The sequence below is a fragment of the Anabrus simplex genome, chromosome 3 (assembly GCF_040414725.1).
Source record: "Anabrus simplex isolate iqAnaSimp1 chromosome 3, ASM4041472v1, whole genome shotgun sequence".
Classification (NCBI taxonomy): domain Eukaryota; kingdom Metazoa; phylum Arthropoda; class Insecta; order Orthoptera; family Tettigoniidae; genus Anabrus; species Anabrus simplex.
The window spans coordinates 226,357,713-226,371,127 of NC_090267.1; the positions used below are offsets into that span (position 1 = coordinate 226,357,713).

General features: G+C 39.9%; 2 protein-coding genes across 3 annotated transcripts in view; one reads left to right on the forward strand and one right to left on the reverse strand.

Annotated features, from left to right (window-relative positions):
• Positions 1–13,415, reverse strand: part of LOC136866170 (uncharacterized) — a 1,405,624-nt gene that overhangs the window by 103,313 nt on the left and 1,288,896 nt on the right. Inside the window, exon 1 of one of the 2 annotated variants that reach the window (XM_067142901.2) lies at positions 2,025–2,058. The exons of the other annotated variant lie outside the window; for it this stretch is intronic. The gene's annotated coding sequence lies outside the window, so the exon portion shown is untranslated. Of the gene's footprint in view, positions 1–2,024; positions 2,059–13,415 lie in introns of those variants that run through there. 2 annotated transcript variants of the gene reach the window in all.
• The window catches only part of LOC136866169 (putative carbonic anhydrase 5), a 90,228-nt gene that overhangs the window by 3,854 nt on the left and 72,959 nt on the right, over positions 1–13,415 (forward strand). The window lies entirely within an intron of this gene.

Below are 13,415 nucleotides of genomic sequence, written 5' to 3' on the forward strand. Positions count from 1 at the left end.
ATTCATATTCATAAAAATACACAGAGAATACACTTTACTGTTTCCTTTATAAGTTATTTTTTTCATTGCAGTACATAACAACGTACATACCCAAATTGTCTGGCGTAAATGATTTCCTGTTGTCACGTAACACATTCTTATATGACGGAAAAGTTCTTTCAATGGAACATGACGTCATTGGAGCGTAGTACATAGATGCGAATGTATTAGTTGTAGGGGTAATTTTCCTGAATACTTTTTTCCCTGTAATACTGAATTGATGATTTTCATATCTTCAAAACCAGGATTGCGTTGAAGAATTTTCTGCAGCTTCGAAGAACATGCCACTCCCAATAGCCCAGGTATTTCTCTTCTGGAAACATTGCCAATGATATCCAGGGAATCTTTGTGTGGCAAGATTGCACCTTCCAACTGGAGAAAAGCTTCTGGTATAAAACAACAATGTGTCTTAATATATGCTAGGGAAGCGACGAGGGTCGGGCACTCAAGGGATTTCTTGGCCTTGGCGATGCAGGAAGCTTCTGTTTCATCCAAGTTATTCATAGTAAATAGCAGCAGACAGCCAAGTTCCCCAGCGGGTAAGTATCGGCTCAGGTGAAAACAGGTGCCTGACATAAGACTACTCGACCATCTGTAGCAATCAATTTTCTCAATAAGTGCGATTTAGGCATTGTTTCGCTATACAACAATTACAGTTAGATAATACTACAGGAAGCAGTCACCACACACGCTGCCGGCTTTACTCTCTATGGACGACTGGAGGCGAAACTGTTTACGTTCCAACTGACCTATCAGACGCATCAAGGAGCCTCCAGATGTCACATGTGTAGTGGGAAGCATGGGATGAACTGATTTAACGGTAGTAACATGAACTCTCTCCGTCCTACTGCTTGTAATCGCGGTGGAAATAATTTTACAATGCAGGGGAAATTACATTCGTTATTTGAAGAAGGTAAAACAGCTATTTAGGTTATTTTAGGTGTCAACTCCTCATTTAGTTTTTTTTAGGTGCAATGAAATTCACATATTCTGCTCCAGGAAGTGTGAAACGAACAAATATATTGAAATTTATGAATTAAATAGCGAGGAAAATAGTAAGTTAAAACCTAAAAATCCGGGCCCTAGATATAACTATTGATGATGCGTCGTGTCATAGATCGACGAATTGGATATTTCTTTTTCCAAAGAGACTTGTTTCCTACCACAATTTTCGATTAAGACTTTACGTTTTTCTTGTACAGCTCTGGTGCAACTGCTTCAATATTTCCTTTGACTAATAGGAAATGTGTGAACTTTGAACTGAAGTGAGTTTTCCTTGAAAAGGATATAATCCACTATTCTGTTTTTGCTAGTTGCTTTACGTCGCACACACAAATAGGTCTTATGGTGACGATGTGATAGGAGAGGGCTAGAGTGGGAAGGAAGCGGCCGTGCCCTTAATTAAAGTACAGCCACAGCATTTGCCTAGTGTGAAAACGGGAAACCACGGAAAACCATATTCAGGGCTGCCGACAGTGGGGTTCGAACCCACTATCTCCCGGATGCAAGCTCATAGCTGAGCGCTCCTAACCACACGGCTAACTCGCCCGGTGCAAATATTCTTCATATACTGTACGTAGCAATCGGAGTCTGTTGCTACGGGACTCGTGTAAATGACGTCAGGCAGGGCTTATGCATCAGAAGTCCAAAAATACAATTGAATTGGCCGGAACTAAGCATTAAGTCAAATAGCATATTCTTTTTAAACATTCGGTATTCTGAAGTATTGAACCAAAGGCCTTCGAACGGCATAAAGAATTAAGTCAGCCTTCTCTTTATCCTAGAAACAACTGCCACGTGTAGTGCAATCGGAGGAGGAAAGCATTAAGTCAATGATTTGTTGCCATATTCTTTACTTACTGTTGGTCGTAGGAGCCATAAATTTTACAGACGTTTACAAGAAATGAAAGCTTTATGCCAAGACAATGAGAACAAGGTTGCCATAGCGTTTGCTTTTAAACATTGCAGTGCAAGAAATATTTTACCTGATCAGTTGTGGGTTAATTTATTTAACCTTCGTGATCTGAAAAGAGAATACACTGTACTCTATCATGACGGCAACGGGAAATGAGCTGGTAATGACGCGTGCTCTTTTTTAAACCACTACGTAACGCGCTATGTTCCACAAACTGTGAAACATTGTAACTTATTTTCGGACGGGTGTCTTGGCCAAAATAAGAACTACACCATGGTCAGAATGTGTATGGGTTTGACTGGCATAGGTAGTATCAATCAATCAATCAATCAATCAATCAATCAATCAATCAATCAATCAATCAATCAATCAATCAATCAATCAATCAATCAATCAATCAATCAATCAATCAATCAATCAATCAATCAATCAATCAATCAATCAATCAATCAATCAATCAATCAATCAATCAATCAATCAATCAATCAATCAATCAATCAATCAATCAATCAATCAATCAATCAATCAATCAATCAATCAATCAATCAATCAATCAATCAATCAATCAATCAATCAATCAATCAATCAATCAATCAATCAATCAATCAATCAATCAATCAATCAATCAATCAATCAATCAATCAATCAATCAATCAATCAATCAATCAATCAATCAATCAATCAATCAATCAATCAATCAATCAATCAATCAATCAATCAATCAATCAATCAATCAATCAATCAATCAATCAATCAATCAATCAATCAATCAATCAATCAATCAATCAATCAATCAACATTGGTCTGTATTTAGGGTATTCGCTCAGTTGGCCTTTCCTTAAATGATTGCAATGAATTTGGAAATTTATTGATCATCTCCCTCGATAAATTATTCCAAACCCTAAATTCCCCTCATATAAAATAATATTTGCTCCAATTTGTCCTCTTGAATTCCAAGTTTATATTGATATTGTGAACACCACTCAAACTTATTCGTCTAGTAATGTCATTCCACACCATCTCTCTACTGACAGCTCGGAACATACCACTTAGTCGAGCAGCTCGTCTCCTTTCTCCCAAGTCTTCCCAGTCAGAACTTGGCAGCATTTTCGTAACGGTACTCTTTTGTGGGAAATCACCCAGAACAAATCGAGCTGCTTTTGTTTGCATTGGAATTCTCACTGTATGCTTTCTTCCTGTAACTAAAATGAACCCCGTTCTACTTCCCAGTCCAGAATTAAAATCCTTGAACTGGACGGAAAGCGAACCCAGGTACTTGAAATAAGAGACAGGCACGCCACCTGTACATCACAGTACTGGCTAATAATAATAATAATAATAATAATAATAATAATAATAATAATAATAATAATAATAATAATAATAATAATAATAATAATAATAACAACGTCCGCCTCTGGGGTGTAGTGGTTAGTGTGATTAGCGACCATCCCCGGAGGCCCGGGTTCGATTCCCGGCTCTGCCACGAAATTTGAAAAGTGGTACGAGAGCTGGAATGGGGTCCACTCAGCCTCGTGAGGTCAACTGAGTAGAGGGGAATTCGATTCCCACCTCAGCCATCTTCGAAGTGGTTTTCCGTGGTTTCCCAGTTCTCCTTCAGGCAAATGCCGCGATGGTACCTAACTTACGGCCACGGTCGGCCACGGCCACTTCCTTCCTTCTTCCTTGTCTATTCCTTCCGATTTTACCATCCCCCACAAAGCGCCTGTTCAGCATAGCTGGTGAGGCCGCCTGGGCGAGGTACTGGTCCTTTTTCCCAGCTGTATCCACCGATCCAAAGTCTCACGCTTCAGGACACCGCCGTTGAGGCGGTAGAGGTGAGGAGGTGAGACCCCTCCCTGAGTCCGAGGTAAGAACCAACCCTGGAGGGTAAACGGATTAAGAAAGAATTAATAGGCTAGTACTGTAATAATATAGTATTATATTTACAAGATATTTTCATTTGATCACAATTCATGAGCCTTACCGTTCTTGTGTGGACGCACCCATTTTTCTTTCGATTTAGCGGTTCCGGAACTCTATCTCCTCTACGGGTGGAGTCAAAAGATGCATTATCCGTACCCCTTGAGGCGGTAGAGGTGAGGAGGTGAGATCCCTAACCAAGAGCTTGAGAAAATCTGATATATAATGAACCCGGTTCTACTCCTCAGTCCAGAATTAAAATCCTCACGAGGCTGAGTGGACCCCGTTCCAGCTCTCGTACCACTTTTCAAATTTCGTGGCAGAGCCGGGAATCGAACGCGGGCCTCCGAGGGTGCTAGCTAATCACAGCCGTAGAGGGCTGCTAGGAGGGGACAATCCAAAGAATTTATACTCGTTCTCTTGTTTGTAAGCCCCAAAACATACCCATGTAGCGGAGAAAACGTACGACTGCGAAGTTGTTATTATTATACCAAGCTCGGCAATTCTGCTCTCCGGTAAAGAAAGGAGTGAGCCAAAGAAAACCTTAATGACTCTCTTAAGCCTCATAAACCAGAAAGCAGTAGAACTGAAGAACAAGAATAGGCCACCAAAGATCAGACAAAGAAGTAATCTGCACGAGTTAAGTGGATGTACTGGGCTGAGTGGCTCAGACGGTAGAGTACTGGCCTTCTGAGCGCGACTTGGCTGGTTCGATCCCAGTGGCGGTGGGCTCTCAGGAGCACAGGAGCACGTGAACATCCAGTTTTAATACATCTTTACGCATTCATGGATAATTTAAAACTTTCTTTTCTTTGGACCTGATTTCGACAATCGATCGAAAGCATTCGACTTATATCGAAGCTCCGTTACACCGACTCACACACGCCTCTTTTAAACGGCTGGGGAACGCCTCAACTCTACTCTCATACCCCGCCGTGCCAATAAGCATATAAGCCGACACCAAACTGGAAGTCGGCCCAATTGCATTATTCGCGGCGTAGACCTCGCCCACTCTGACGAAGATCTACTTCGCCAACTCCTCAGAACCGGCGTCCCAGCTCGAAATGTGACCCGGATACAAGACAATCACATCCCTACACAGCGGGTCCTGGATCAACTTGCTACAGAAAAGGACGTCCAGAAAGCTCTCAACTGGGGTATATACACTGCCGGAAAAAATAATAGCAACTGGGTGAATTTTCTCCTCATATCAAACTATTTCATGTTTCAATGTGACAGGTCATTACAAAGTAATACAATCCATATATTTTCTGAAAGCTTGTTTTATTGCCTTTCTAATGCAAGGTAACAAATCGCTTGGTAGGGCATGGTCTAGTATAAAATTCATCCTCGGTTAAAGGAGTTCTACCATATTATTTATGGAGAAGAAACCGTACAAGGAACTTTTAGTGAAGTGATTTATGTACCTATGTTACGTTTTGCTTATTTGAGACATGAACAAAAATGTTGTTGTGAACCCCCTGAAAATGTTGTCACGAGCCGCCACTGCCGATCCCTACTCAGTCCCGTGGTATTTGAAGGAGGTCAAGATTTACTAACACGCAAAACAACTCCTGTGGGACAATATTCCGACACCTCGGCGTCTCCGAAAACTACAAGAGTACTTAGTTGGACGTAAAACCAGTATGTAAGTGGAAGTAGGGCTAGCTACAACTGGCGCGCAATGGTCGTCAATGAACGCAATGAAATCAAGTTCCTGTGTATCGGTTTGCATGTAAAGTTGTAAGTCATGTGACTGTATTCGTGATATGAACAATCACGTGAAACTGCAAGCCTTCCTCTTTCATATCGTCGCGACACTTGTTTTGGTGCTTAGCCCCTATAGGAACAAGAAATTGTTACAGATAAGGATAATTCTGCTTTTGCTGAAGTACATATACCTCGGCCGTTTTTGTAATGTGCTGTGACATGGTCGTAATGGACAGCCAAGGCCAGTAGTTTTGCAAAGTACGTTGTTTTATCACTGACAGCTCGAGGACTAATTATTCGTTCATTATACCCAGTACTTTATCTTGTAGTGAACTTTACCTTGAGAAGGTTTATCAGCACCAGCAAGCTGTTCGACAATAATGGTGAAATTTTCACACCGACCACTAACCTTATGTCTTCAGAAGGCGGAAAACAGCATAGTTAACTGCGTTTCATGCGTGCCATATTTCAGTTATAGGTCTTTTCAGTGCAAGTGTGCCTTTACACCAAGTTTTTACGTAAGTTTTAATGAATAACGAACATTTTTGTAAGTTTCGAGATATTTGTTGGTGTATTTAACTGTTTCTGTGCTTTTATGGTGCTAAGGAGGTTATTTCCATTCTTCAGACGTTATAGGTTGAAGTAGTGACTTGTTTTGTTGGCAACTTGCAGTCAGTGCATTACCCATATGTCATATCGATGTGAGTCCGGAGAAACTGACTGTTCTCAACTTCAACCATGGCCTTCTAATCAAAATCTTTCGCCATATCCATACCGCGGCAAATGTTACGTAATCTAAGATTAAATACTTACTAGCGAATGTACCCCTGCTTCGCTACGGTATTCTACATTGTATTCGAATATCGAAGTAAATATGATTGTTTTAAAATTGGATGTCTCTTAGCGTTATCCGAGAAACAGCATGCGCAGGTCCCCATACGTTGTTTCCTATGTAAAGTGTTTGTCACGGATTTGTGATGATAGCGGCAGGCTCACTTGTCTACTGCCATTCACAATCGAGTTGGGAAGTTTACATTATAATTGCAGGCCCCATTGCCTACTGCGCGGTTACAATCGACTTGGGGAGTTTTCGTTACAATGGCAGGCCGCTATTCTACTTCTAGACAGATTACAGTTGAGGAGTTTTATTATAAAGGCAGGCGACTTCCCTACTACCAGTTGAAATTGAGTTGTGCAGTTATCATTATAATGACAGGCTTCTTTTCCTACTGCCAGCCAGCTTACTGCCAGTCACACAAATTTGGCGAGTTTCCATCAAAATAGCAGGCCACTATGTCTAATGCCAGTCACATTTTAGATGGGTACATTTGTTTATAATGGCGGGCACCCTTGCCTACAGCCAAACACAGTCGGGTAGCGGAGTTTTAAACAAAACTGCATGCTCCTTTGCCTTCTGCAAGTCAAATCGAGAAATGAATTATTCGTTACAATGATAGGCCTTCCTTACTAATGCCAGTTACACAGGATTGGTGAAAGACTCCATTCCTACTGCCAGTCAAAGTCGGTGTGGGGAGTACTGATTACAATAGCAGACACACCCTTTCTCGATCGCTACAAATCGATATCAGTGAATATATATATAGGTCGACATGCGAAAGTATATGCTTGTTTACAATATTGCAGACCGTCATTTACAGATTAACTGCTGCTAAACCGTACGTCATATCGACAAAGGATTGTACCATAAGACGCCGAATTTAGTGGCCTAAACGACTGGTCCTATGATATCTCAGCTATTCATGGGTCAGATTGAATAAGAAGCGTTGAACAGGGTGAAGTTTTTATAAGATTATCTCACATTGCATTACTTTTCGGATAATTAAGTGACAGCTACATACATAGCATTTGGCTCACATATGGCTACTGGGTGGGCCAATTTTCGTGTCGAGTTTGATGATTCCATCTTTCTTATAAGTGATTGAAAGTATGAATTATGCATGTGAAAAGCCCAAATTTTCTAAACATCGAGAAATAGAGAAAAATCAAACGTAAAAGGGATACAGGTGCGACAAAAAGTCACAAGACCAAGGTTGTAGATCACTCCAAATTGAACGGAGATTGTGCCATTCGCTATGTGTTAAGACTTCCCGAAGGTCTGCACCATCATTAAAATTGCCTCCATATTTCGATATTCTTCGGGGATAAAAAGTGAATAATTTAAAGATCTTGGAAGTTTTCCGTCCGTTACAGGCTAAAACGTATAATTTGCGAAATTTCAATTTTCTTGTTCGTCTGGCAGATTATGCCGCAATCTGGATTTTGAGTGAGGAGGGTAAAAATTAGGACTTTCAGGAAACTAAACAAAAAAAATGCAGATGGTCATTATTATCCCTTAAACGGGTAGCTGTACGAAAATTTCAGCAAAATAGTCAATGTACAAGCACACATTCGTTACGATTTTATTTATATAGATAGATAAGGAATCTGCTCCAGGCACAACACTTTTGGGCTATGTCCGCTGGACTTAACCTGCAAAACCGACCGTTCATGATATCTCCCTCATTAATCCTCCTAAAAAATGCACATGAAAAAAATTGTTTTAGAAATGGATTTTTATCAAGTTTGGTCGATTTCCACTCAGGTTGGTCTTGTACTGTATGTATTGTGGAAGAGTAAAAACACTATTTCGGTTCCCTATAAACCGACAGTCCATTCATGGAACATGAAACTTTATTGACCTTTAAATCCTACCTTTGGACAGATGAATGCTAAATATAAAGTTTGGTTCAAATATCTTCAGTAGTTTTCAAGTTGTAAGAAATACGCTTTACTCGCATCCGCTCTTGAGTTAAGTACGGTGGGACTTGTACCGAAAAACGGTCCGTTAATGATATCTCCCTTATTAATCCTCGTATCGAAATGATGCACATGAGAAAAAAGGTTTAGAAATTAATTTCCATTAAAGCAGGTAGATTTCCATCAGGTTTGGTTGTGTATATTTTGTGGGAGTGCAAAATCACGGTTTCGGTTTCGTATAAACCCCCAGTCATTTCAGGGATTTAGAAACAATACTTGCCCTAAAACCTATCCAAGTACAGGTGGATTCTAAATATCGAATTTGGTGGAAATATATACAGTAGTTTCCAAGTTATAGACAAACAAACAAACAAACAAACAAACAAACAAACAAACAAACAAACAAACAAACAAACAAACAAACAAACAAACAAACAAACAAACAAACAAACAAACAAACAAACAAACAAACAAACAAACAAACAAACAAACAAACAGATAGACAGACCGACACCATGGCTAAAAATATGCAGATGGTCATTATTACACCTGAAACGTATAACTGTGCGGAAATTTCGCCAAAACAGTCAATGTCCAGACACACTCTATAAATGCAGACCTTTATTTCGAGAGTCACTGCTTTGAAACTGTACGACATATCTAGAAACGGACTTCACCATCAGGCGCCTCTTTCAGTGTTCTACATGGTTAGACCTATGACATCTTCTCGTATCTCTCATATTTATGGGTTAGATTGAGTTATAGTCATTGCATGGGGTGAAATTTTGTACAGTTTTCACATAGTACATTTTATTTTTGATACTCCTGTGACAGCTGAAATCATACAATTTGTCTATCACATGGCCATTGAAGTGTGCCAAATGATAACATATACGTGTAAAAGTACAAAATTAACTTGAAATCGAGAAATACAGCTCTATTTAACGTATAAGGGATAGAAATAGGACAAAAAGTCATAGGAACAAAGTTGTAGATCTCTCCAAAATGAAACGCGATTGTGCTTTCTGATTTGTGATACGACTTACCGATTAGCCACCAATTATCCCGAACCAAGGTCTGCACCGTCGTTAAAATTCCATCCATATTTCGATATTTTTCGGGGCCAAAACTTATACATTTGCATAGCTTAGAATAATTCCTCAGAGAAAAGAGTGTCCAGCTTTCGGAATTAGCACTCGCATACATACGGAGTAATTAAGGAAGAAAATAATGCAGTTAAGAAAGTTGAAATTAATAGAAAATGGATTATAACTGAGGACAGCCGGATGACGACAAATATGTAAATACCAAGTGAATGTACTGGAAAATCAAAAACCTCTCAATAAACTAGGCTGGTGTGAGTTATGGATATAAGAAAGTGGTAACAGAGGAGAAATTTAGGCGCAGGGATTCTTAGGTAAACAGATAAGAAGATGACTAGTGGTGTTATTACTTCAGCTATTCGAGGACGGTTATAACCTCCAACGATATTCCGCCAATATCCCTCAGATAGGCCGATTGACGCCTCTCTCGCATTCTACCCAAGGAACAACCACAAATTTAAAGGCATGATGAGGAAAATGGCAATAAGTTACTTCCCTGCTGGCAAGCAGTCAGAGACGTTGCCATGGTAAGGTTCGTTGTCGGTCTGTCGGTCACTCAATGCAGAGCATGAAAATAGTAAATTTCTCCGTCATTTGAAGAGTAAGGTAAATTATGAACATAACGAAAGTTGTTTATAATGAAAAGACGTTTCACATACGTTCCACGGAGTTTACAGAAAATCAATAGTATAAGAGAAAATGGAGGAAAACCGTTCTGGTTTTCCTATAAATCCCCGTCTATTCAAAGATTCTAAAATGATATGCATATCGAAACCTTCTTCGGGATGAGTATACTCTAAATATGAAGTTTAGTTGAGATCTATCCAGCCGTTGCGCCGTGATGGTGGAACAAACGGACAAACAGACACGAAAAGTAAAAAAAAAAAAAACACTGATTCGGTCTTGAGTTGCCCTAAAACGGATAAATATCTGAAAAATTGGCAGAACAAACGAAATTACAGACAGCGGACCCCCTACAACTTTATTTATATAGATATTACAGAACCTCACCCGGATGAACAAAAAGAAAATCTTGTCGAGAGGCAAATAACTTCTGATGATAATGAGAGCCGAGATTAGCAGACGCGTAGACATCTTGGCATACTCAAAAGTCAGCAGAAGTGGATTCACCATAGACCCAATAGTTATAATTGAAACTGAAAAAAGACAGCCAGAAGAAATAAATGCTGAAAAAAAAATGCACGAGCCAACAATTAAGTATTACAAGGAAAATTATCATCTAAAGTATTAGAAGGAGAAGTATGGGTGAGCCGTGCCTATATTTCGGCAACCCAGGATTCTGATCTATGCATTTGGATCAAGCTCACGAGACTATGATTACCTTTGTCATGCTGTTGCGAGTCTCGTCGTAACGTGTCTTGACACTATATCATCATTTATTCTACCTTGCTTATTTTGGTCTCTGCGCGTGTGTGTGTTGATGTCGTACGATTGCTGGATCTATGTTCTTTTTTGTGTCTTTCGGATGTTGCTTTATTTCTATTACTTGTTAATTTATCTTGCACTTGTTTTCGGCTGTATCTGCCTGTTTATTTGCCCATTTTCGGGATTTTTTTCTCAGTTCTATTTATTTCATTTAAGATATGTTTATTTAACTTTGTAACCATGGAAACTCCCTTCATCACTTTGTGTTCCTTGTTTATTCCTTTTCTGCCAGGTTTACTTTCCTAACATTTATTTCTACGGGGATACAGTCTCCTTGGAGATTGTTGTAATCTTTTTTCAAAAGAAATGAATTGATTTATAGCCTTGTCCATTCCGATGCTATGATAGTATTCTTTTATGTAATAATAATTTCATGTGGCTATTTCTAGCCGAGTGCAGTCCTTGTAAGACAGACCCTCCGATGAGGGTGGGTGGCATCTACAATGTGTAGGTAACGGCGTGTTATTGTGGTGGAGAACAGTGTTATGTGTTGTGTGTGAGTTGGAGGGATGTTGGGGACAGCACAAAGACCCAACCCCCGGGTCATTGGAATTAACCAATGAAGGTTAAAATCCCCGACCCAGCCGGGAATCGAACCGGGGGCCCTCTGAATCGAAGGTCAGTACGCTGACCATTCAGTCAACGAGTCGGACATTCTTTTATGTGAAACGTCGTTTTCTTTCACGTATCATTAACGTTTTGCTCTGAGGAAAGAAATGCTTGGCATCAAATCTTAGTTATTTCTGTCAAGAAGGAAAGAACTGAATATTATTGTCACTTTTCGGTACGCTCCTGTGACGCATATACTGAGATTCATAAGATTGGATTCTATGATTCAAATGACTCGATTCTGTAAGGATTATGAATGTGAGTATCCGTTCTTCTTTTGTATTCCCCTAATTGTTTTTCTTTGTGTTCTCATTTTCTTCTATTTACCAAGTTATGTCAATAAACCTTATTTTATCCTCCTAATCGTTCTGTGTTGGGTGCATGCCTTTTTTACTGCTATTCTTTAGTTTAATAGGCCCGAATTCAGTTCCTGACAGTCTTTAGCCAGTTTCGACCGGTCCACGAGGGTTTGATAGGCTGGGTGGGTTGAAAACGTTCGCTGAAATGAAATGCCGTGTGGCCTCCAGAGAGGCCTGGTGCAGGTCTTTTGATTTAACGGCCGAAGGTGACCTGCGATTCGTGATGAGGGTGAAATGATGATGAAGACGGCACATACACCCAATCCCCGTGCCAGGGAAATGAAACAACTTAGGTTAAAATTCTCGATCCTGCCAGGAATGGAACCCAGTGCCCATGTGACCAAACGCCAGCACGTTAAGCACTTAGCCATGGAGACGGACAATAAACAATTTCTGTATTTTCCAGGCTTGTAGGCTGTGGTCCAGGAGCATTTGATATTCCCGACGTTTCACCGAAAACTGCGTTAGGCATTTTTAAAGTTTGCGCAGTCTTCGAGTGTTACGAAGCTCCCTTGAAACCTTGAGAAACCATAACTCAGTTATCGGTGAAACGTCGGGAATATCAAATATTCCCGGACCACGGCCTACAAAGCTCGGAAAAGATACGGCCATAGATTATTACGCTGGCCGCGACATCCTCAACTATTACAGAAATTATATTTTTCTTTTACATATTAGTTGAGCTATTTCATTCTTGTTCTTCTGTTTATTTTTCTTCGTTCTCTTCTTTTGGCCTTAATCCCAATTTACAGAGTGAACATGACGTAAAACTAATAACACAAGTAAAGTTTATGATACTTATTTCCAACAAAATATCTGTACCAGAATGGGCTTTCACCCACCTAGAAATAAGCATTGCCATAAGCCAAATTTGGAACTGGATTTCAAGTTGAATGTTTCACCTCGACAATCGAACATCAAGGCATGACGTACACCCATCTCATTGAAAACTTTAATGATACATAATTAATGAACTCCAAAATTAGGATGAAAACTATCCTCTTTACTTAGTATTCATATTGAGGTTAGCAGCGGCATTTCTGTAAGCTTTTATACAAACAGGGAATGCTTTATCATTTCGTTATCATTGCATAATACTTGGTACAGTGACCAACTCTTAAAACTGTTATGATTGGTTATAAAACTTGTATTTATTTTCATGATCTTGTATTATTTACAGTTTGTACTTAAAAATAACCGTTTTCAAAAATGAAAACGACCTTAATAATTTGCTAGGTACTAACTTTTCTAAATATTCCATTTTGGAAATTTTATCGTGGGGGTACATTACCTGGTCCGCCTCTCTGGTGTAGTGGTTAGTGTGATTAGCTGCCACCCCAGAGGCCTGGGTTCGATTCCCGGCTCTGGAACGAAATTTGAAGAGTGGTTCGAGGGCTGTAACGGGGTCCACTCAGCCTCGGGAGGTCAACTGAGTAGAGGTGGGTTCGATTCCCCCCTCAGCCATTCTCCAACTAGTTTTTCTTGGTTTCCCACTTCTCCTCCAGGCAAATGGCCACTTAAGGCCACGGCCGCTTCCTTGTCTATCCCTTCCAA